The 21,531-nt window shown below is 43.8% G+C and overlaps 1 pseudogene; it reads left to right on the forward strand.

The window, feature by feature from the left end:
- The window catches only part of LOC143389656 (teneurin-4-like), a 648,816-nt pseudogene that overhangs the window by 553,329 nt on the left and 73,956 nt on the right, over positions 1-21,531 (forward strand).

The raw sequence follows: 21,531 nt of genomic DNA on the forward strand, positions 1-21,531 counted from the left end.
GCTAAGTGACTATGGGGATAATAATCCCTACCTACAAGTTTGCGATCAGGATTATAGGTTATGTGTCTAAGGCGACTTAGAGGCAACATAGCACAGAGATTTAAAATGCAGGATCTGTACTGAGATTTTCTGCATTCAATTCCTGGCCCCCCTGTTTGTTGACTGTGTGACCTTGGGAGGATTACTCAACTTCTCTAAGACTTCCACCATCACCTGTGAATATCAGTTCTCCCTCCTGTTCCTTTCCACTTGCAAACAGAGAAACGTGATAGTTATTACAGAATACATATTTGTATCTAAATAAGTACTTTTAAAATTGGAATTATGCTCTTCATAATATTCTACTTTTTTTCACTAAAAGTCTCCATATAATAGAGGATTTTGACTTTTTACATTTTCTTTGCTAAAATCTATATTCTAAACTGTTACATGCTCATTGCTAGACTGAAAAAAAATCCAAATGTACATAAAGGAAAATAATAGCCATCATTGAAAGAATCTCACAATAAACTTGCAGGCAGACATTTACATGTAGGGTTACTGAATCTCAGTAAGCTGCAATGATTTGCTCAAAGTCACATAGTGGATCAGTGGAGAGCAAGGAATGAATGGAAACTGTGTTTAAAAAGAGCATACCAGAATAAAAACTCCACTGGAATTTAAACAGCCAGACCTCTTTTGATAAAGGATCTTTAAGCAGCTTCAAGGTATGATAATCTCTTAGATGCTCTTGGCCCCATGAAAAACAATCATGGGTGGCAATACACACAATTGATAGAGCAACCTAGAATGAGAAATTTCAGGAAAACAGAAGAAAGCTTTCAGTCCTCCCTTCTCCTCCCCATCTCCCATTGCAGGAATGGAGAGTTCACAAAAAGCCATAGAATTTGGTCACCCTTCAGACTATCTCTAAACCACGCTTCTCATGATAAGAGACAAGAGAGAAATTGACCTCTAAAAATCTTGTGTTCCAAAGAGCAGATAAAGATTTTGTAAGCTTTTTGAAAGAAGGCACACAATTTATTACAGAGAATGACAAAAACTTCTCCCAGATGTGTATAGAAAGGAGAGGCACATTCCACCCTCTCTCTCCAGGGCCTCCCAGATGCTGCTTGGGGCCTATAGTTAAACAGCTCTGTGTTCAGACGGCAGACAATGGTGGATTGAGGTTGGCTGATGGGCTGTCCAGCCAGGGGAATGGGTAAGCCTGCAGAAAGACTGATAGGCTTGTTATAACCCGTTCATGTGACCAGCAATTCGATGAATCAAACAACTACAGTACAGGTTTACTAAGCACTTATCCATCCTCCTGGTTTACATTTAAGCATCCTCTCTTCCAGGAAATGTCCCATCCCTATCCTGAGTTGGGTTCCCCACTTGAGGCTTCCAGAACTCTGAGCTTCCTTCTTTCCCAGTTCTCTCTTGGCTGACTAACCTTCAGCACTAAATTCTTTGGCGGTGACACTCCTTTATTTCTACATGTCAGGTGCCTAACACAGGGCCCACCAGCCACAGAATGGTGCCAAATAAACATACCAGGCTTGTCCTCCTTGCTCCTTTCCAAGGAAAGGGATGAGCACTTCCTGCAGGGAATGGATTCCATTACACGGTCTGGCCCTGGGCCCTGCCAAACTGATTGAGCTGCTTGATTTGGAATCCTTACTCAGTCATTTATGCATTTGTTCATATTTAACAGATATGATGCATACTTCAAGGTTTTGTGCTATGCATTTGAAATTCAAAAGTAAACAAGTCAGTTCCTGCCCGCAAGGAGTGGGGACAGGGCTGGGGGGAACAAGAATAGCCGAAGTATTGCTATAGAGTTGTAGACTGTGGAGCTTGCCTAAAAATTGGGTGAGAGCAAATTCCCAGCTCCACCATTTCTCTAGCAGTACAATATCAGGTAAAATCACGTATCCCGAGACTCCGGGTTCTTGTTTGTAAAGATGGGAAAGTTAGTCAAGCCACCACATTTAGTAGAAATTTCCTGCACACTTTCTGGGAAAATCACAGCAAGTCAGCCCTGAGGGAAGGTGTGCTGAGGACATATGAAGGTCAGGAGGTGACTGTCAGAGAGCCCAACAGCCTGGAGGCTATCATGTCCACCTTTCTTCTGACCAAGGAGGACACTGACCTGAGAGCTAGAGACAAGTCACAGAGGTCCCACTCCTTGCTGGCAGCTGTCAAGATCATATAGGGGAAGCTACTTCCAGGCAGGACTGCAACTATGTATCTGGAGAAGGGCCAAGCAGCAGCAGAAGACTTGATTCATCTGTGTGCCCCAATGCCTATGTGCAGAGCTCTGGGTAATGGCCGCAGCAGGAGAAGGACACTAAAACTTTCCTCATTGACTAACTCCTTTACTCTCTACAACCCAGGAACCTCTCAGTCATCCTGAGAGGCTGGCAGGGCATGTCACCTGGGTATTAGGTGAGCATATTGTAGTTCAGGCATTTGAAGAGGATTCTTGGGTGGCAATACACACAATCGATAGAGCAACCTAGCTTGGGTGGGGACGTCAAAGGAAAAAGAAATTTCTGAGGGGAAAATATTCTTTCCCAAAAGTTGAGGCTTAGGATTTAGGAGAGATTTACTTAAAATTAGAAGGAAATAGAGGAAAATCCTCCCTATTTTCCTGAATTTTTCCTGCTGTGATAAATGAGAGTCTCTTAATGAAAATAGCAAACATATGAAACATTGACAATTTGTAAGTCAACCAACTTATGTGTAATATAGAATTGAGGTATGAGGTACCTGGAAAATGTGTTTCCAAACCAGCCAAACTAGAAATTCCCCAAAACTATGTATTGATGTGTTTCTAGTTTTCCCCAGAATTTATTTTTCTCTCCCCAAAGCAAACCTTTTCCTTTTAATACAAATCTTCTAAACTTTGTCATTTATGCCTAAGAAAATTAAATTGTGGAAGACTTCCCTTACCAGAGAGCACACATGCATCGTTTCAGGATTCCATATGCTACAATAACATTAAGAGGGTTTTCCACAGAAACTGGTTTTGTAAAATGCAACCTTTGAAAATTATTTGGGCGGGGAGGTGCCTATTCACTTTAAAAATATGTACCTTGTTTAAATATGATTGTCTCTATTGGTGGAAGTTTTTCCCACATTTACTATTCAGAAACTATTTGTTATATGTATGATTAGGACAGCACAGTGTAATCAGGCAGAATCCCTGACCTGGCAGTAATCTAACCTGCAAAATGTTCAGTGAACAATGGTGTCTCTCATAAGAGCACCATTCGTGTGACACATCCATTTCAGAGAACCACGATCTATAATTCCCCCAAGATCTCCACTGCCCTAATTTATTTGTGTGTTGTTATGGCTGTGTTCATCCAATTCCATTCTCTAAGGCCAAACTGTATCCAGAAAGGCTGCCCTGGATGTGTGCATATGGAGGGCCAAGGCCAAATGGCAGCACTGTTACCAGGATACCAAGTCAAGGAAGCAACTGGCCAGGAGCTGCTGATATCTGTAACTTGCCAAATCCTTACTTATGTGCTACTTACCATATGTTCCTTATCAAGTGCTTCAAAATGCCTGACCTCACCTAATCCCCACAGCATCTCTGCAAACTAAGTTTGATGATAGGTTTGATGATAGAACCAAAGCTCAGTGCTTTTGCTGGGACTTTTATTTCTAGCACAATGTCCAATGAGATTATCACCAAGACCCACTGACTATAAGACACAGCAACTTGTTTTTAAGAACTCAGCAAAAAAACAAAGGGGAAACCAGGGAACCCTGGGTCCCAGAAGCAATAATTGAAAGTCAGAGCAGCAGGCATACAAGGTGTGATAGGATCGTAGAGCCAGGAGGCAGGGCACACTCACAGAAGACCATTGCAACTGAGCCCCACTGGCTGGGACTAAACACTACCCACTCGACCAGAGCAGTGACACTTAGGCATGCTCTGCCCTGGTTCTAGAGGACAGGGGGCAGGGAGAGTCTGCTATAAGCAATAGAGCCTACACCACAAAGCTCTTGAAGTCCTTACCTACCAGAATGGCGCTAGAATGCTTTGTTAAGCATTCTACCCAAAATGTGGTCCCCTGGGTTACAGTTGTAGCTCAGTGATAGAGCGCTTGCCTAGCATGTGTGAGGCACTGGGTTCAATTCTCAGCACCACATATAAATAAATAAAATAAAGGGGAAACAAAGTCTTTGTTCTGGTTTAGTTCTGGGCCCTGAGATATTGAAATGAACCAGACTAATGGTACCTCTGAGGTGGCAAACAGAAATAACCAGAAACCACTCTGGAGGGTTCATTTAACCACATGAGATCCTCTGTATAAAAGGCAAGCTGCTCTGGGGATCACAAGCAGAAACATAGAACACACAGGACATGAGTGGCCCCAGCCGCAGTCAACAACTGCAGAATACAAAAAGCTTGCCACTCCCAAGAACGTAACAATCTGAAAGAGGCTATAACATAATAAGTTTCAAATGACTAAAGAGATAAAATGATATTTAAAACCATAAGGATCGGGGGCTGGGGTTGTGGCTCAGTGGCAGAGCGCTTGCCTCGCACATGTGAGGCACTGGGTTCCATCCTCAGCATCACATAAAAATGAATAAGTGAAATAAAGATATTGCATCCATCTATAACTAAAAAATATTTTTAAAAAAACATAAGGATGGAAGAGGATGCTATTAAGAATGAAACAGGCAGGTTTTGAAAAGTTCCAAAGAAAAAAGAAAAGTTCCAAAGAGACTATCTGGAAATTTTTAAGAATGTGTAATTTAAATTAATGATCCAAAGGACAAATTAAACAGCAGACCAGACAAAAATAAAGGAAAGATAAGTGAAGTAGAATACAGATCTGAGGAAATAAATCAGAAGGGGACACAGATAAAAGGATGGAAATTGAGAGAGAGATTGAGAGACATGAAAGATTGAAAGTCCTTTAAGCATTTAACAATATTCCTGAAGAAAAGACTAGAGAGAAAGGGAAAGAAGACTATTTGAAGAGCTTAAAGCAGAACTGCCAGAACTCACACAAAAAAGTCTTCATTAAAGGGCTCGTGGTTCGGCATTTCACTCACTGCATGGAGCATGCCTGTATTTGGGTCATATGCTCAGAGACAGATTGACAGCCTAACAGTTCCCTGGAAAATCTTTGTCTCATTGTCACAAGACACCCAAGAGAAGTTTTGTGCTTCACACCTGACTACAGGGGCAGATTGTAAGTTTAAGGAATTAACCATCTTTTTCTGTCTCTCTTTATAAGCGCATGACGTTTAAAGAAGTTAAGCAGCTTGTACAAGGTCACACAGCTTCCATGGGAATCAGGACCCAATCCCTGCAGTTTGCCTGAGAGAGGGCTCTCTTAAGCACAGTGCACTATACCACTGAAGACACAGTGAAAGGGTCCCTTAAGCTCTGGTGCCCTGTGACTCTGATCCTAGATCAGAGAAGCAGCCCTGGACTGGATAAGTCCTCTATCCATTTTTCAGATCTTTGTGGAGGACAGTCTTTGTTCTGGTTTAGTTCTGGGCCCTGAGATATTGAACTGAACCACACAGCAATGGACCTCTGGGAGCTCATTGTCTGGGGAAGAAGACAGAGAGAATAGTCAAATTATAGTTCTGGGGAGAGTCGTTCTGGAATGGAATTTCCCCAGGATGCTGAAGAATAGTGTTCAGTAACATTCATAAAATCATGTTCTCCTAACATGTAAGTCTCTCTGGGGGACTCAAAGAAAATGCCACACCTCAGAAAGAACTGAGTTCAAATACTGAGTCAGCTCCTTCACCAACTATCTGTATGATCTTCTCCAAGTTACTTTACCACTTTGAGCCTCTGGTTTCTTTTCTCTAAAATGAGGGTGACAACCGTGGCTACCTTATAGGATGGGAGAATTCAATGACAAATTCCTTATAAAATATTTGCAAGAACAATGCGTGGCACTTGATGCATGCAGTGATTTATCTTTATCATCAATTTAACATTGATATTAGTAAACACCACCACACTCCTGGCCAACCTTTCCCAGGGCTCAAGAGCAGACGTTCCTCCTCAGCAGAAGGTGGCTCTGCCCAAGTGCCACAAAGCAGTGTTTATAAAGAGGTAAAAGACTGGTTTCCAGGGACTGCCTTGGTGGTAAACAAGAGCAGGCAAGAGCTAATAAAATTTCAAATTAGCCATGACTTTTCACGGCCCTTCAATTGTGCTGGCTGATTTAATGGTCAACATCCCTGCTCACTGGGATTGAATAATGGAGCATTTCTGCAGAGTTATGGATGCAGCAGCTGAATCTGTCATGCTAACATCAATAGCAGAATGCAAATAACCCTCTGCTTGGGCTATAATTATGTGTTTAAGCAATGCCTGACAGGGGCAGCCCAAGAATGTGTGATGGAGTCTGCCGACTACAGGAGAGGACAGTGCTTTGCCAGGCAGTTGCATCTGGGGTGGGGACAGAAGCAACAAGTTAAGGCCCAGAACAGTGCTGGGGCAAGGGAGACCTTCCCCCATTTCTCAGACTAAATCTGCCCTGTGAGACTGAAGGGATGGCCTTTCATCTGATGAGCCATGTTCTAGGTTCAGGATCAGGAAGGGAAGATACCTTTATGAAGCACCTACTATGTATCAGGTACTATTTGTGGACTAGTACTACACATTTAAATAAGTAACAAATACCTATATGACATTTACTCCTATTACCCCCACTAAGAGATATAAGAAACCAAGACCAGAGGGTTTAAGTGACTTGCCCAAGGACACACAAAAGTAAGTTTTAGAACCCAGATTTTAGAATCCCAGACCATCTGGTTCTGGAATCCATGTGCTCTTTTACTGTGCTGCCATGAAAGAGGTGACAAGCTCTAAGACAACATGCAGAAATTGGAGAGAAAGGCAAGGAATTTTTGTCCCTAATTTATTTAATGAAAAAAAGAAAAAAAAACTGGGCTTCAGGACATCTAAGTAGTTTGCCTGCAGCCACACAGCTGGTGAGGAGGACGGGACCTCAGTCTAGTCAAGGTATATGCAGTAGCCTTTATACAATGAACTCCATGGAGACAGAAGGGAGGTGGATATCTGAGCAATACTTCCACATTATTAATGAGGAGACAGGGGTTCAGGGAGATTAAGTACAGGAACTTGTCCAGGATCAGTCTTAGGGACAACAGTAGGACTTGAACCTCAGTCTCAGTGTCTCATGATCCTTTCATGTTGCTTAATGGAATTGACTAAAGATGGTTTTCTGGCTTTTATAGACTAGCATTTATTCTCAGCCCATTCTTCCTTTGTGAATGAATTCATTCAGTTTTCATTTATGTATTTAACAGTCATGTTTTTTAAGTATGCCTACTAAGTGCTAAGGGTGGAACAGATGACCAGAAGAGATCTGTGACCAGGGTGGTGGGAACGGTTATCCCAAGTCAAACAGCTAATAAGCAGTAAAGCCAGAATTTGAACCCAGGCAGGAATACACATCATCACACTCTGCCTGCAAAACCCAGACCATCACCCTGGACCCTTGCTGTCCCCTACTGTGAGCACTGTTCTCTGGGATCATGTCTCATTTAAAGCCATTCTATTGGGTGTCTGTAAAAGTACTTTGGGGTAATGAGGTCAAAAATCTGTGATCCGGTAGAATTTCTTCCTTTGCACTTTGGGAAGATGGTACTGCTATAATGCAGTCCTGAAGAAGCCATCCTACGGTAAAGAGAATCCCTGCAAATGGCAACTCACAGGAGGGGGAGTTGGGCCTCCACAGGCAGAGGACTAGGCCTCAGGCCATGTGGTCACCTGGCAGCTGGGAGAGATGCCACACACCTTCATCATCACTGCCGCATCCTCACCCAGAGCCAGGCAGTCCCCAGGTCCTGGAGTTTCTCCTCAAACCCATCCAGTTCTCCAGCTACCCCTGTCACTGCGCTGGCCTAGGCTGTCATTTTTCACCTATGCAGCCTCAGTGCCGCTCCTCCTCCTTGAACTCCAACTTCCCTTCTGCTTCAACAGTGCACATCCCGCTTTAACCTCACATTTTAACCCGTTAGGTGTCCCCCATTGTCCTGAGGATGAAGTGCACACTCCCTAACCTGGCCTACCAGGCCCAGCCCAGTCTGCTCCTGCAACCCGGGGGCCGTGTCTTGGGCAACTCAGGTGTTCATGTATTTTCTCACCTCTGGACCTTCATAATACTGTTCCTGCTGTCTCTTTAGAAGAAGAAAAAAAGAAAAGACAGTACACTTACCTGTCTGTCTCTCCTATTAGATTGGTGGAGCCAGACTTGAAGTACCTGGATCTCCTTAGTGCCAGTAAAGGCTTTGGCTTATATCAGCACTTAAAGTTAGTGAGTAGAACATAGGGAAGAAATGGATGCAGGCATTGTAGGCAAACAGGGCTAACTGAACACAGCACTATAAACCACATGCTCTGTCACCCTGCAGATGGCTTGGTGGACTGCATGGACCCTGACTGCTGCCTCCAGCCCCTCTGTCATGTCAACCCGCTGTGCCTGGGCTCCCCCGACCCTCTGGACATCATCCAGGAGACACAGGCCCCTGTGTCCCAGCAGAACCTACACTCCTTCTATGACCGCATCAAGTTCCTCGTGGGCAGGGACAGCACACATGTCATCCCCGGGGAGAACCCCTTTGATGGAGGGTGAGTCCATGGGCCCAGCTCCAGTGGAAACTCTCTGAGGGAGAACCAAATCACCTCCAGGGCTACTTTTGGGTGGGAGGAAGCCAGAAGGGTGGGCCTCAAAGGTTCCTGATGGAATGTCAGAGGAGGCAGAACAGCAACCTCAGTATCCACATTAATAAAACTGCTATCCAAGGCATTCAGAATTTTTATGAGCAAAGTTGTGTTGCTCCTGCTGGGTGATAGATGAAAAGAGTGAAAAATCAAAGGTCCAAGGGGAAGCTTGGATCAATACCCACTTTGCAGTCAGCTCTTCCTGATCCTGTGGTCTCCAGATGAGCTGAAGAGTTTTGACACTGCTCACCCTCCGAGCTAGCTTCCAGAAAACTTTGTTAGGCTGAGGGAGGGGTGCATCTGCTCTGCCCCAGGGCCACATGCCCACGTGTTCTTTCCGTTTTCCGGTTGTGTCATCTGTTGGACAGTTTCTTACTGAGATCTATTCTGTGCCAGGTTGCATGCTGGGATCACAGAGATGAGTAGAACAGTCTCTGCCTATTGGTCACTCACAGTCCACTGAGGGATTAAAAATATGGGGGAACAGTTACAGTATACTTGGCCAAAAATATGTGCCTAGGGTACTCTGGTGCAGAGAGGAGGAGGTACGTTGAGGTAGGCGGAAGACCAAGACTTAAGATCCAAGTCTTAAAGTTGTGATATAGTTAACAAGGAAAGGGAGGGAGGGGGTTCCAGGGAGAAGAAAGAGCTCATGCTAAGACCCTGAGGCATGACAGTAAACAGGAGCAGCAAAAAACATCCTCTGCTCCCCAGGTCAGGACAGTGAACCAGGATGAAGTATCCAAGAGGGGAAATTTATAATAAATTCTTTTGAAAGTCTTCCAATGTAGGGAAGCCTCATAGATGCAGAGCTTTCTCTGCAAGTCAGCACAGTTAATTTAGCAATTAGACTGTGTGCTTCTATGTTCATGATTTCTGTGCCAGAGGGCCGCTGTTCTTGGGGGACAATGGAAATTGACAAGGGTGGGAACGGGGACATCAGCAGAGCTTGGTCACTGCTTGGGTGTGAAGGGTGCTGAAGAGAGGGGCCTCCTCCTGGAGGCCTAGATAGATGATGATCTCTCCACCAGGACAAGGACCTGAGAGCAGGAGCAGGGTGGGAGTGAGTGACAACCTCCACTTTAAGCAGGGGAAGGACAAAGAGGGACAGTAGGACACAAGAAGAAATATCTGTCATTTTAAATAATTCTGGAGCTCTTGCAGAGGTTAGGACCTAAAGTTCTTGCTTTGGGAAACCATCAACAACAGGCAGTGGTTGAATGTAAGAGCACATGAATGAATGCTTGCTCCAGGAGCACGTGTAAGAGCTGGGGTGGCAGAGACTGAAGAAGGAGCCATGAGAGCCCCCTGTGAGGTGGCTCCTATCTTCCCAGGTAACTGGAGACACCAAGGAGAAGGCCTCACTACTGTACATGATGGAGCCAGGATGCAGGCTAGTAGGTCTGTCAGCCCCAAGAGCCTACCCCTTTCCACTACCCCAACTCGTCCTTGCAAGGAGCATGGCATTTGGGAAAAGTGAGCAGGAGAGTCCTTTGAGCCTAGCAAGGGGGGGCCAACACACATGTCACACCTTTAAAGGTGCATTACAGCGCACACCCTTCCACCTGGCCCACGCATATGGAGGACCTGAGGAGGGGGTGACCTTTCACATTCACAGGGCCAATCAAGTGGTGGATCCAGGGGCAGAAAGAGTGAAGAGAAACTATTCATTTATCTTGGCCAGAAAATCACACTGCGGATGAGTAGCAAAAGCAGAAGTCAGCTCCAGATCATTGTTTATGTAGCTGTCACCTTCAGTTAAATTACAGACACTCTGAAAGCAGGGACCATTCATCTCTCCAAACCTGTAATACTTCAGGCAAGGCCCAGAATATGGTATTTGCTCTACAAATGAATAGATAATAGAAGCTTCCAGAATGTTGTTGTAAAAATTCCTTTTACCTAACATTTGTCTAAATCATTATGTCTCTGCTTCTCACCAGAGGATGTAGATTCAGGAGAGACAGCTGTCTGTCACTTAGGATCCTCAAACAGACTCTATGTAAAACCAACCGAGGTGACTAATAACCTAGAAACATGAAGCACCAGATGCCCTTCTTGTTAGGCCATCTATTTGGTGTCCTTGATCCGTGCCAGAAGTACAGAAGCACAGTTGGGGTAAAGTCAAGTCGGTTAGCAAGTTCAAGTCATTGATGTTTTTCCTCTGAGGTAGGGGAGTGGGGTCTAACAGGAACAGCCCAGCATTTCAGCCCTGGATTTACCTCCCCTAGCTGTGTGACCTTGAGGAAATGATATAACTCTTGTACAGTGGCCTCTAGCTATGAGTTGCAATAATAGTAACTACTTACATAAAAGTTACATCAGAGACCCATTCTAGTGCATCTTTATTAACTAAAATAAAGCACCTAAACCAGGACTGAGTATTTCGCAGTGGTTTTAATAGTGGCAGCATGTCACAGTGAATATAGCACAAGCTTGGAATCAGACAAATCTGGTTCGAAAGGATTTCCATCTTCTGTGTGACCTTAGGAAAATTCCTTAACTTCCCAGAGCTCTGGTCTCTTCAACTGTAAGATTGGAGTGATAAATTCTATATCACAGTGTTGCCATGAGCATTAAATGGGAGAAAAATTACATAAAGGCTCAACCTAGTACCTGCCACACAGAAATATTTGCTAATTACAAGATGATGATGGTGGTACTGCTGCTGCTACTGATGATGGTGATATTAAAATGAGTTTCCAATTCCACTTTCTTAATTGGAAGAAAGACTTGATACTAACCTGCCCTTCAGGAGAGTCCAACAGTCATCCAGAGAAGGGCCAGGTTTAGACCATTGAATCATTATTTGAGGAAGAAAAAAAGGCCACATTCTTCCCAGTCAGCTGTCAGCAGGGCCCTTGTTAGAGAGGAATCCAGAGGCACTTCTCCTGAGAGTGGAATTTCTGATGGACAGGCAGACCTGACTCAGTGCCTGTGTGTGACAATAACAAGGCCTGTATCTGAGGGACAAAACCCTATATCCTCCTACACCCCATATGCTGTGCAATAATGTCTGGGATTCCATTTAACGGGCTCCAAGATGCAGGATGATACTGGATACCCAACAGCACTCCTGAGACCGTCAGGAAAGATGAGCCTTAGAGGTGGAGTCCTTCACTCTGTAGATTCCCAGCCATGGGTCAGGTTCAGGGAGTCTCTAGGGTAAGGAATTCAAGCCCAGGCTTTAGAACTGGCTGGACTACCCTTCAGTGGTAGATGCCAGAGGGCCAGCTCTCAGAGTCCAGGATGTCCTCAGAGGCTGGACAGGAGGTTCTCCAAAGAGACACATGATACCAGGAATTACATGAGGTGGCAGGAGTCCCATGCTTCTGTTCAGTACCTCCACTGGTGCCAGAGGTGAGGGAACAGGGACGGTCTTGGGGAGGGATGGATAGCATCTCTTGGGATGTGAGGGCCCCAGTCAAGCACAGGGTGCTCTGATCCAGCTGGCCTTCATGGAGGAGACCAGAGGCTGACTCAGAACAAGGCAGAAGTACTGCCAGGTAGACTTTCAGTGAGGACAGCCTCCATCAGAGACCCATTCTGGTGCATCTGTGTCCCTAGAGCCCAGCATGAGGCCTGGCTCAGAGCACACACTCAGGACAGGTATCATGAATACAACAGCTCTGACATTCTGACCCTGCTGTTCCTTGTTGCCATATAAAGTGGCAGAGGTGCAATGACCTCAGCTGATCCAAGGTAGAAAGGGACATATCAGGCATGGGTATCACTGTCACCAGATGAAGTAGCTTGAATACTATTTTTCTCTCCTGGCCTGGGTGCCTGGGCATTTGCCGGATGAAACACCTGTCTCCCCTGCAGTCATGGGCAGAATGCAATGAAAGGTGCCTACTATTAACACTAAGAAGAGAGGATAGTAGATGGTGGCTCAGTGGTAGAGCGCTAGCCTAGCATGTGTGAGGCACTGGGTTTGATCCCCAGCACCACATTTTTTTAAAAGAAACTAAATAAATGAAGGGGGGATAAAAAGACTAAGGGGAGAGGCCCCTGAGGTCAGAAAGTAGAAAGAGGATCTCCAAATGGATTTTTCAAACAAAAAAGACAGGTAAGAGACACAGACTGTGGGGTTTGGGATTTACCCTCAAGGTAGAGCAACTCTGTTAGTCATGGGGCAGACATCACCTTAGTGAATAGCTACAGATTGCCCATGCTGGACAAGTTAGCAGATCATAGGAAGAGGGATGACAGAAGAACCACCCCAAGTTATTTGAATATAGGTTCAGAGAATGTTTGAGGACATATTGGTCTAAGAAAAAAATGAGATGTCAGCAAGCCTCACTGGGCTTCTTCAAGGATACCAGCTCACTCAGGCAAGCAGGTGGGTATGCACAGGGATCGAGGAGACTCAGCTGATATTAATCCCAAAGGGAAAAGACTCAAGGGGTGAAGTGAACATCAGAGAAAGGAAGGAGGAAGAGATGGTGTCCTGTAGAGGGGATCAGATCCTATGAGAAGGAGAGACTAGGTAGGCTTGGAGAGGGACAGAACCACCAAAACTTTGCCCCAGGAATGGAGAAATAAGACCTGCGTATCACCCCATTTCTTTGGGGGCCCTTCATGGGTCTGTTCCTCTTTTGTCACTGGATGCTCAGTGCCAATGGAGGGGTTCGTGCAGAGTGAGCCGCAAGGAATGATAGAGTGGATCAAGGAGCCAGTCAGACCCTGCTGGGAGCCTGAAGAGAAGGAGGGACAAAGTGCTCAGAGCTCAAAAGTGGAGCCATGTCTCCAACTGCAAATGCCTCTCCTTGAGCCCACACATGGGCGCTGCCTCCAATGTGGTTTTGTTTCTCAGCACACAATACAGGGCAGCCCAGGGCAGACAATAGCAGATGTTGGTTGTTGAAAATTAATGAAGGAATGAAGATTTCAGGCAGCCTATGGCTTGGACCTGAGACAAAGATTTCAGTGAGAAGGTTGGCCATTAAAACATTATTTATTAAAATACAGGTCACAACAACCCATTAGTGCATCATGAATTCAACTTAGTGGGTTGAAACTACTTTTTTTTTAAAGTAAGTTTAAATGGAATGGGGTAGAACGAATGGAAAATATGGAAAATGGAATGGAAAATGCAATTCTGTAAAAATATATATTTCATCGAATATTTTGGTGGAGGTGGTGGTGGTGGTGGTGGTAGTGGGGTGTGTGTGTGTGTGTGTGTGTGTGTGTGTGTGTGTGTGTATGTGTGTTATGGGATAAACTGCATTGCTTACTGGATTTTAGCCACACCAGTATTTACAATTTCATTACAAATTAAGGAACCAGCATGAGCAACAACATGACTTTCCAGGATAATCAGAGAATGAGAGAATTTTAATGGAACAGGTGGATAATTATGGTGATATTATTTTATAAAACAAAAGTCAGGAGATATGTTCTAACATTTGAGATCAAGACGGGCTTAGGGGTTTGGGGGCTTATGGTCATTGTAAGCAAAGGGAACACATGGGAGAAAGAGGAACATATGGGAATAGAAGGCTAGGGCCATTTAGAGGCAGGAACTCAGAAAGATCTGATCCTCCTCACCTGTCCACAAACAGGGCTAGCATTTCATCTTAGGATTCGAAATCAACTCTAAACAGAAGTTAAATAACCTTGATGCCATGGAAGCCTTCAGAACTTCTTTCATGGCCTTTTTAAAGGAACAAAGTTCCTGGGAACTTTGAAAGCAAGAGTTTGCAAGAGGAAAAAAAAAATCATGAAAAGGAGGAAGAAATAATCACATCTATGATGTCATTTTTTATTGGCCCACTGCAGAGGCAACCCATACACCAGTGCCAGTGGCACAGCAGCTACAAAGGGCATTTGCTTCCCCATCCCAAACCCCCATCCCCCCTGCCCCAGGCCTTAGCCTTCTGAAAGCTCTGGGAGAGACCAAGCAGTAGAGATCATCTAATGGACTTCAAATAAACACCAACTTCCTGACAGCTGGCCTCTAGGTGAGTTTATTATTGAATTACACTCCTGCATTTTCAGAACAAGCTGAGCTGACAGGCCGCCCCATCAGTGTAAAAAAAAAGAAAAAGAAGAAGAGAAAAGAAAGGCAATGATAAATCACCTGATGGAAGATGGAAGGAGGTAGAGATCATGCTTCCTCCAAAATGTCAGCCATTATATATTATTCATGTTGGTTTTTTAAAAATCCCTCCCCACATTGAAATGAATGTCCATGATGATAAAGCAGCCAGATGAACTCAGTTGAGGATTCAGGCAGTGACTTGCCACATCATCCTGATGAGCAGCTCGCAACTCCTCCTCTGTCACTTGATCAGACCTTTATTGATTTCAAAAACGAATTACAATCCCTGTTTGTTTTGTAACTTAGGCATTTCCCCCTGTCCATCACAGGAAGCATTAGCAGAGCATGCTGTGGTGACACAGAAACAACCTGGGGTTTAGAGAGAAAGGACCTGGATCAAGTCCATGGGCAAGGGAGGCTGAGTTTCCTCCTCTATAATGTGGAGTGACTAATTTCCACCCTACCGAGTTGTTCTGAAGATTAAATAAAATACAGTATCCAGAAATACAATGGCTGGTACATAGCATCCACTCAGTAATAACACCTGACATTGACCATGAATGTGCTACGTGTCTGGCATTTTTGAAATGCTTTGTAAGTTTCGTAAGTAGTGATATGTCTTAAGTCTTCCCCAGGCCATAGGACACTGGGATGGTATTTTTCACCCTTGTTTTAGAGCAATAAATACTGAGGCACAGAGAAGTTCCATCACCTGGCCAAGGTCAGAATGGCTTGCAAGTGGCAGAGCTAGCATGAGAAGCCTTGCTCCACTGACACTAGAGCCCGCATGCTGAGTGTCTGTTCTCTGTTGCATCTGCATGCTCCCAGCTCAGTATCCTCATTCCACAATCTATACAGTGTGGTTCTACTGCACCCTACATTCCCCAGGTGGTCCTAACGGTACAACATAACATACAGTCAGGCTTCGGGCTGAGGAGAATTAGCTCAGAGTCAATAGTCTAAGCTTCAAGCCCAGCCTCACTATTTGCTAGCTGTGTGGCCTTGAACACATCTTTTAATCTCTCTGTATCTTGATCTTCTCCTTTATCATATGAGTATCCTAATCCATTCATCAAGGAGATGTTGTAAAGATTAAATGATATATAAAAAACATTTAGGTATCAGGGCAGTAAGTTTTCAGTAAGTCTCAGCGGCCATTATTACTAATAGCAATAGTGTTTGTATTAGCATCAGCAACAGCATTCATATTTATGTAGGTTTTAGTGGCACCAGGAGAACTGAGAGGAAGTGGGAATCTTCAGTGGCAGCATAAGCATAGTTAGGTAATTGACACAAATGTCCTAGCCCCATGGGAATGGGCCCTTGAGATCATCAGTCCCGCGTGGAAGAAAGTCTAGAGAAAGGTGAAGGCTAGAGAGAGCCTTGGCCCAGCAAGTTAGTAACTAGTCTGAGTCCTGAAGACCGTGGAGTCCTAAATGAGAGTTTTTATTTCTCAAACTGTAGTTCTGGTGTTTGTAAATCAGTGTATTTCCATCAGACACTGTTGAACTTTAAGTAATAAGTTAAAATATTTGGAGAGCTATGCTTCACATTAATAATGTCCTCAGTGGAAGGTGTAGGGTCAGGGCCTACAACTCCCCTGCCTCCCTGGCCTCCCAGAGGCATCAAGAGTGAGCTGAGTGAGTCCCATAGTGGGGTTCTGTGACATGGAGAGATATGACCTCTGTGTAGCATTGTGGCAGAAGCCAGAGATTCCTCTCTGCTTGCCTCCCATGCCCTCTGCTTCTTCCTCCCACCATGTTGGGGCCATGTGAGTGCACCCTGGTCTAACTCTGCAGGCTTGCCACAACCAGGGGCTCACTTCTCTGGAAACATTGAAACATGTGCTGTGAACAGCTAAGGACTCAATTCTTATATACACCTTTGCCCCCCAAAAGAAATTATTCCTAAAGATTTTCTGTGGGAGAAGACTCAAAGCATCAGCAGTCAGCACCTTGTTGTCCCCAGGCTTGGGTGGCTGGAGCTACAGCCTGGAAACTCACATTCCCTCAATGCCTGCAGGATCTCCGTAGCCACATTAAGCTAGGAAGCCACAGAGCAATGGCTTCTGGGCTCTCCAGGAGGCATAGCCTATGGTCCCTAAGCACACTAGAAGTTGCTAGGCTATCTTGTCATCGTGTGACCCTAGGTGGTGTCAGGGTTCCAAGGCAGAGTTGGGGGTGCTCCAGCTTCAACAGGTGATGAAAAGAAGTACTGACCCCACCCCACCCCCACCCCCTGCAGGGATCAGAGATCACTTCCTCGATTGTAAATGAGGAGTCTGGACTCAGTCACACTGAAGACCACTCTGCTTAAAAGTTGTACTCCTCCTATCAATCTGAAGGAATCTCTGGATTTCCTCTTTCCTCTTCTGAAACATACACACAATGGTCTGAGGGGCTAAGCTTTTTTGTAAGCATCCCTCTAATGTGTATTCCATGTATCCAACAAGTCACCTGGAAACTTCTGGTGGAGTCTAACCTGAGCCAATTCCAGTGGAAAATCAAGAGTTGGGCATGTGGGCAGAGTCTGATCCCCTGTCCTAACTGTGGGGTGTCTTGGTTACCATCATATTGGAAGGACTTGTTAGCACCATTTTTATTCTTACTAGCTTCAGGTTCAGTATGAAAGGATTTCTTGGCAATCAAAGTATATTCTAGGATATTGAATTTTTCACAGCTAGGAACTGGATCTAATTATTTTTGTTGTTATTTAACAAATATTTATGGATCCTCTGCTAAGAATACAGTGAAAACAAAACAGAAATAGGTGCTGCTGGACAGGAAACTGAGTTGGAGCATTACATGGAGAACTGTGAGGCCAGTCAGAAGATCTCTTAGAAGCTGCAGAGTGGAGAGTGGAGTCACCCCCACCCCAGTGTTGGTAATTTGACAGGCTGTCAAGTGGGACTTCCCATCTGGACTAAGGTAACAATCTACAAGACTTTGGATAAATTGTGGTGGAAGCTTGAAGAATCCCATTTAATCAGCAGGAGTTTACAGAAAACATTTTAAGGGTTTGTACAAGTCAGGCATATCAATCCATTTAAAGTATATCATGCAAAGGAGTGATTTACATAACCAATAACAGCATGGAGTAGCAAATGTTTTCAAGCAGAGGAAGATCACCATTATTATTTGCCACCTCAACTTCAAGTAATTTTTCTAGTCTCCTGAATACCAGCTTAACTCATTAAGTTCCAAGTTTTTAATTCTACAGATATTTCAATGAGATAGGAGCATTAAATGCAAAAAAAGTACATGTATAAAGACATGAATTGGCGTGAGCATACTTTATATATAAAGATATGAAAAATTGTGCTCTATATGTGTAATGAGAATTGTAATGCATTCTGCCATCATTTATTTAAAAAAAATAAATTAAATTAAAAAAAATAGGTTGGGGCCTGACATGGTGATGCAGACCTGTAATCCCAGCTGCTAGGGAAGCTGAGACAGGAGGATCACAAGTTCAAAGCCAGCCTCAGCAATGGCGAGGCACTAAGCAACTCAGTAAGACCCTGTCTCTAAAAAAAATACAAAATATGGCTCAGTGGTCGAGTGCTCCTGAATTCAATCCCTGGTACACCCCCCACACATACACCCCAAAAAAATAGGTTGGGAATCTAGAATTTATAAGTCCTTCACCTGTTACTTTTATCGAAAGAATAGAGCTCTAAAAACAAAATTTATTTCAAAAGTTACTATAAATGATATATTCACTGCTCAATTTAATTTTCTGTAGGTGCCCCCACATTGGGGATAATGAGACTTGGCTTAATTAGCTGCCTTCATTTAATGACAACAACAAAAAATGAAATCTGCAATTTTTCTCCTCTTATTCTTCTTTATCTTATTGTACAATATATACAAGAATTCAATATATACCTTGAATCATGAATTTAACTTGACTTCTGACCTTTTTTGAAAGTTTGTCATATAAAACATGTTAGCTGAAGCCAAGTGAGCCTTCTGGGTGGGGTTCCTAGCCCTGGGAGGCAGTTTGGGCTGACCACACAGAAAGACCCAGCCCTTACACCCTTAACCCTATCCCTGACAAGGTCAAGTAGCTCAAGTCCTCTGACATCACCTTCACCTTAAGTAACAGAAACACATCACATCTTTCTTTATTCAGTAAATAATCTATTAAGAGCTTACACTATATCCCACATTTAAACCTCTAAGGCTAACACCTGATACAGAGGTTTTCCTTTGCCACTGAGAAATGAGCATCATGCCCAATGCCAGGAATAGCGCAGTGAGGGAGATGTGGTTGGTCCCATCTTCAAGGGTCTTCTGGGGAGAAAAGATTGTCCTGATTATATGAGAGCACTCAGTTTGTGCAAAGGTAGCCTAGAAAGGGGCAGAAGTGTGTGCTGTTTAACGAATGCTCCAGCTGGGTCCTGAGGGCTGGGCAGGCAGTCTTCAAGTGAACAAGTAGAAAGATCCAGATACAGAGAACAATTCAGAAAGAGTTATAAGCATTGTATTGAACTCTACCAAAATTCTGAAGCTACTTGTAGTAGAGCTACTTGAGCTGGATCAGGTAGCACCAGATTAAAATGATCATAAATTCTTAATTCTAAATCCAAGCCCAGAAGGCATTGGATTTTGTTTTATACCAGGTTGGGGAAAACTTCAGTGCTCTTGACAGATGAGAGAATGGGCATTCAGAGAGTTCTGATGACTCTCCAAGGTCATACCAAGGCCAGAACTTGGAAGTGTTCTTCTGTGTCTTCTTCCTGAGTGACAGTGGCAGTTGGCTTTTTATTTGCTTGATTCCATTTTGTGATGGCCTTATCTCCAACAAAACCTGGCTACTGTCCTCAGGAAGCAGTCAAGCGTATCTTCTCCCTCCTTGCCATCAGCAAGGGTACCTCAGTCAGGCTCTGAGCATAGCTGGACTAATGCCAGGTTGTTTGACACCCCCCTGGCCTGGCATGAACACTCCCTCCTGGCAGAATTCACCTAGCCTAATTGCTTGTTTTGTATCTCAGCTGCCTGACATATGCCAAACCCATGTGTTGACTCCCTGATGCTGGAGACAACTACACTAGGGCATTTCAAATAAGCTTTTGTGAGCTTTTTACCAGTAACTGGGGACTGTGATTCATGCACTTCTATAACTCTAGCACCTAACATGGCACCTGACTCATCTCATGATAGGTGCCTGCTTTTTTTGTTTTGTTTTCTGTTTTTTAAGTGAATTTTAACAACTGCAGATCTAGACACAGTACTAACAGTAAGGACTTGGATGTAAGAAGTCCAAGTTTTGAGTGGCAGCTCAGACAATTGAGTTTCACTCTGGGTGACCTTGAGCAAGATTTCTGAGTTTCAGTTTCTTGATCATTATCAGTGAAAAGAAAACAATATCCCATGCTTACCCTAGGCACTGGAGATGAGGTCCCAGTCCTCATCTACTTCACATGTAAGCACATGAGACAACTTTGTGAAGGTGAATGATATAATCCTAGATGCTCACAGAATGGAGAAATACTTAATAAGTATAGAGAAGTCCAGAAGAGAGGGTGATTAGTTGTGCCAGGAAGATTTGATAACAACCTACTGAGGTAATAACGGTATAGAAGAGACTCTAAGGGTGAGTAGAAAATAGCACCCCAAACTGTTATGCCAAGACAGTGGCCAAAAGATAATAAAACAGGTCAAATGTGGGACTAGAGGTAAGAGGATCATGTGAGCTATCTGGGAAGGTGACTTGGAGACATCGATTAGCTCCTCACCTCAGTGGTTTCTCAACAAGGTGATCTTCTATTATGGACACTCACTTATAAAACAGCAGCTATATCTTAGCCACATCCTCAACACTAAGCAAATACCTAATCCTAAGTGTGGGGTCAATGCTCTGGTAGTGTGCCAGCTCTTACCAGCTCACAAGAACTGATTAGTAAGTGCTTAGGAAGTCTTTAGACTGGCTGCTATACCAGTCACTATTAATAATTAAATCATATAAAATTAAATCACACTAAAAGCTTATAAATACTCAAATTTTGCCACTTCCTAAATATTTCAATGTATTTTATAATTATCTTTGCTTTTGAGGTTATTTGGGACTATTTATTTGTATCTCTATGGTGGGAATACTGTATAGTGGCCTTCTGTGCATCTCCCTCCAGCTCTGTATTCAGTGGCATCTGTTGGTAGCCTGAAATCAGCCATGATGGGAGTATTTACACCACAGCAATGGGCAAATGCTGCAAGTCACACTGTTTTTCTTTCTTCCTTTCTGTATTTTTTCCTTCCTTCCTTCCTTTTTTGTCTGTCTTCCTTCCTTCCTTCCTTTCTTTTTTTTTTCCTCCCAAGTCTACTGTTAAACAGACTTACCAGTATACCACTGGTAGCATCAAATAAATAAATGCATGAAGCATAGGAAAACTCCACATCTCTTCAAACCTCCCTAGACAAAAGCAAATGGTACAAGACACATTTCAGAGGCCTCTACAGAACTACCTTCCCCACCTCCAACTTCTTTGTCCCAGGAAAGACTTTCTGTTAAACTTGGGTTTCTTGACAACTGAAAATCATGGTCAAATAGAGGGGGATGGAAATGTTTTTCTCTAGGACTTGATTCCTGAGCCAAATGCCTGTTTTGACATAATGCCTCTGTGGTCTACAGGGGTACATAGAGTTGACTTAATTTTCTCCAGAATCCAAAAGCAATTCACAGGAGCCTAAGCTAAAATTTCATCTACTCTGGCTTGCAGAATTTGAGGCTACATGATAGCAAAATGGTGCTGATTTAA

Source organism: Callospermophilus lateralis, unplaced genomic scaffold (assembly GCF_048772815.1).
Source record: "Callospermophilus lateralis isolate mCalLat2 unplaced genomic scaffold, mCalLat2.hap1 Scaffold_169, whole genome shotgun sequence".
NCBI lineage: Eukaryota > Metazoa > Chordata > Mammalia > Rodentia > Sciuridae > Callospermophilus > Callospermophilus lateralis.